Here is a 4,700-nt window from a genome sequence, read left to right as displayed (position 1 = left end):
GAGCAGAACCCTGAGGCTGGGGAGGGGGAGAGGGCAGTCCTAGATTTATTCAGACAGGAAATGCAGGTGGAGAATGTAGTGTTTGTCAGGGATATAGGACATAGGGAAGAGCATGTACATTCCTGCCCTCCTATGGGGCTCCCACTCTTTCAGGGACTGAGAAATGCAAGGACGCAAGGTAAAGTCAACAGAAAAAATGAAACCAGTAGTACAGTGGCTAAGGCGCTTGCCTTGTATGTGGCCAACCAGGGTTCGATCCCCAGCACCTTATGTGGTCCCCTGAGTGATCTCTGAGCACAGCCAGGTAAGTGGGCCTATTATTTTAGGGCTGGATAGAGTACAGTGGGGAGGGCATTTGCTTGCAGTCGGCTGACTTGAGTTTGATCCCCAGTGCCCCCCCTATGGTCCCCTGATCCTCGCCAGGAATGATTCCTGACCGCAGAGCCCTAAGCACCACCAAGTTAATTTCAGTCTTTATTTCCTTTTATTTTTAAAGGGAAACAGGCTTAGAGAGGGTCAGAAACTAGACAAACTGGACCGGGGACAGCTTTAGGAAATGAAGACCGAAGAAGCACATGATTCTCCCTCAACTGGCAAAAATGCTGCTTGCCCCCTGGTTAGCAAGCTGTTGGTCCTGGCCTTTGCTGGCCCAGGCCAATTTGAGCTCATTGTACTTTCTCTCCTATGGGAGCAGAACAAATGTTTCATGAGTGAATAAAGGGAGTTTCAAAAAGCTAGCTGGGGGCCAAATGGCTTTCATCTTACATTCCTGCAACCCAAATACAATGGATTGCCCTCACCCAGGTGCAGCACCCCAACAGGAGGTGGGGTTGATTTCCTTATAGTACCAAACCCCTTCTTGCAAGTACCACAGCACTTTGAAAGAGGAGTGCTGTGGGGGCCCCCTCTAACTGGGTGTTCAGGATACTCTCAGCTCTGTGCTCTGGTGACCTCTGACCGGTCTAAGGACTACTGAGTGCCAAGGTTCAAACAGTTACAACATGCAGTTTGTAGGTCAAAGCCTTTGGACCATCTACCTGGCCCCAGAACTATTTCCATGCTACCGTACTATTCATTCTCCAGCTCTCCCACCCAATCCCAACCACTTGAACCTCCAGAGAACTCTCGCTTTTTTCGTTTTTCTTTTTTATTTATTTTGGGCCAAACTCAGAGATGCTCAGGACCACACGGGATCCCAGAGATCGACCCCGGGTCGGTTGCATGCAAGGCAAATCCCCTACCTGCTTTACTATCGCTCTGGCCCCATTACCAAATTTTTCCTTCAGAAAAAAAAAAGTAAACCGTTTGTGTCTCTGGAAGTCAAAACCCCCTTTTGCAGCTCTTGCTGTTGACAGCAGCAAAGTGAGTTTTGCCGAGCCCAACTTGGTTTCCTGATTGGAGGGGAGATGGTATTTTCTGTTTTCAGCTGAGCCCTACACTTCTAATGGGAGCATTTTTCGGGCACGAGAAACAAAACAAGATAAAGCCTCGCCCAAATCAAAAATACTCCCTGAGGGCCTCTAGGTTCCCTGCAACCCGCAGGAGGGGAGCAAAAAATTCCATTAAAGGTCCCACAAGGAACCAGATTACAGCCGAAGGCGGGAAAGGAAAGGGGATAACAGCACACGCGGATTCCAAACGACCTCCGCCCTCTGACCGCGCCCTTCAGTGCCGCGGGCGTGCGCGGCTCGGGTCCCAGCCAGCCCGGCCCGCCAGCGCAGAGAGCCGAGCAGAACAAGCGCGATCAAATCAGGCAGCTGCGAGCCCAGCCCGGCCTCGGGTCCTCAGAGCAGCAAGTGCGGGGGCGGGGCCTGCCCTCTAATTGGCTCCCGCCTGAGGGCGTGGCCAGGGCCCCGTTCCACCTCCAACCCCCCCGTCGGACTAAATAGGCCCCATGCCGGCTGGGTAAATTATTCATCATGGGGCGGGGACTCCGTTTGTTTACACGCTTCCATAGGCTGAATTTGAATCGGCCGGACTGCCGGTCGGCCGCGAGGCGGGGCTCCCAAGGGCCCCAGGTCGCGCCTGACAGCTTCGCCCGGGCTGAGCCGGCGCCTGTCGTGCAGCCCGAGAGCAGGCAGCCTGGGGACAGTGGAAGCCCCGGGGGACGCGGGGAGCCCGGGAGAACCGTTGGAGGCTTCCGCCCTGGCCCATTTGTTGATGAACGTTAGCCAGGTCGTGGTAGGGGAGCACTGGTTTTTGTTTTCATAGAAAGACCCAAGAGAAAAGCAAACCCGGAAACAATCTAACGGTCCATCGATGGGGTCTCCTTAAATAAGTTGTCATCGGGCTACTTATGGGACACAAAGTAAAATAAAGCCAGTCTGGAATGAACTGCGCAGCCAATCAAGGGGAAAACACAAAGAAATTAAAGTGTACTAGATAAATGCGGGTTACAAATTTGTGCTTGTTAAATGCACACAGACTATCTTCGAAAGAAAAAAAAAAGACATTTGGGGAGGGTGGCGGGATGCATAGATCTTTTTTGTACTTTTGTAAAGTCTGGATTTTGTATCCTTATTCAATGTACTACAGACCATGCAAATGAAAACATTAGTTTATGATCTGAGAATTCTCCCTTTGCATCCACTTGATTCACTGCTGCGTGCCCCTAGGAAAACCCAGGAAAGGGTCTCTAAAGGTCATGCTTCCCGCCACCCAACCCCCCACCCCCCATCAGCGCGGCCCAGAGCATTCTCCAATTGCCTAGGGATTGGGGGAATCTAAGCTGGGAATGAGTTTCTTTACAGATTCATCCGGACCCAAGTACTTTCATTTGTTGTTTTAAGAGATTCAGTCATCACAGCCTTATTTGGGTGTGTTGTGATGTGTCTGTGAGAGTGCTTTGGGGGCAAGCTTGGGGAGATGGGGTGAGAGGGAAGAAAATTGAGAAGAAACAGTAGAGATCAAAACTAGTAGTGGCAAAATAAAATTTAAAAAAAGAAAAAAAAACTAGTAGTGGCCCCTTTAAGAAGGGAAACCCGGGGCCAGAGAGATAAAACATCTGGAAAGATTCTTGCCTTGTCGCCAGGGCACAACCAGGAGTAATCCTTAGTGCAGAGCCAGGAGAAAATTCGCAAGCACCAACGGGTGTGACCCCTCCACCAAAAAGGGAGGGGGAACCAGACTGAACCACAGAAGCCAGCAGAGGGGACAGACCAGAAGAAATTGGCAGATTAAAAAAAAAAATGTATGTATGTATCTATCTATATATATATAGATATATATAGATATATATTACTGGGGCCGGAGAGATAGTAGATAGGGTACTGAGCTTGCCTTGCATGCAGCCTAACTGAATTCCATTCCAGCATTCCATATGGTCCCCTGAGCATCACCAGGAGCAATTCCTGAATGCAGAGCCACAAATAATTCCTGAGCACCCCAGGGTGTGGCATCCCCCAAACCAAAATAGATAAATATTATTTTGGAGGGGGGTTGGGGGCCACATCTGGTGGTGCTCAGGGCTTAGTTCTGGCTCTGTACTCAGGGATTTCTCCTGGTGGGGTTCGGGGTACCATAACTGATGCTGGGGATCAAACCCAGGTCTGCCATGTGCAAGACAAGCACTCTCCCTACTGTACTATAGCTCCCGTCTCAACGGCTTTTACTCCTGGAGAACTGTAGAAGAGGGAATAAGGACTTCCTACAGCGATTTATGACTCTCACTTGTAAGACTCCTCTCCCTTCAGTTCCAGGGTTTGTAAAACATTTTTTTTTTTTAAATTCATGATTTGTGTGTGTGCCTGGGCTCACTCCCAGAGATGCTCAGGGGGACCATGTGGTGCTGGGTATTGAACCCGGGCCTCCTGCATGCAAATCATGTGCTCAGCCTGTTTGTTAGGGTCTCTCTTACCCATGAAAGGGCAGTTGTTAAAAGTCACCAATGCCTGGACTAAAAATGCTGCCGAGCTGCAAGAGTGGCGCTTAATGCAGATGGTTCTGTGGCTTAGGAACAGAGACAAGCTCAGTGAATATTCCATGGATTGTCAGTGGTTCTAATATCATTCCTGGCTATATAGAAATGACATAGAAATGGAGTCAGAGAAATTATTGCCAAAATTGGCACCACCAGGATTTATACCCAGGCAAAAGTTACATTCAAACTTTATACTCTGGCTCCTCCCCCCCTCGCACTCCCTGCCCCGGGGGGGCCCACAGTGGTACTCTAGCAGTGGTCAGAGCTTACTCCTGTCTCTACACTCAGATTTCATTCCTTGCAGGTTCAAGGGACCACATCAGGCTTGGGGCATGGAAAGCAGGGTGCAAAGCAAGCCCCTGCCCCCTATGCTATCTCCCTGGGCCCAGACTGTTGCTTTTTTTTTTTAAGTTAAAAATATTTTTAAAAAATATTATTTATTTATTTTTTGCTTTTTGGAATCACACCTAGCAATGAAGAAAAGTGAGTGAGTGAGAGAGAGAGAGAGACAGAGTAACCTGCTCAAGAGAGAACTGGGCTTTTCCAAGGGCAGAGAGAGAGCCCTTACACACATCCCAGCATTAGACATGAAGTATGAAAGTACACATCTCAAGAAGGGATGATGCAGGTGACACATGTGCTTGGGCACCACATGTGCTCAGCCATGTGGGTGCAAGCAGCACATGAACTCAAGCAGCATATGCACTTGTTGCATTTGGTTTAGGTTTGGGGTCACACCCAGCAGTGCTCAGGTATTACTCTTGGCTCAGTACTCTAGAAA

Source organism: Sorex araneus, chromosome 8 (genome assembly GCF_027595985.1).
Source record: "Sorex araneus isolate mSorAra2 chromosome 8, mSorAra2.pri, whole genome shotgun sequence".
Classification (NCBI taxonomy): Eukaryota; Metazoa; Chordata; class Mammalia; order Eulipotyphla; family Soricidae; genus Sorex; species Sorex araneus.
The sequence above is the reverse complement of the archived record's forward strand: the minus strand, read 5'-3'. Positions refer to the sequence as shown.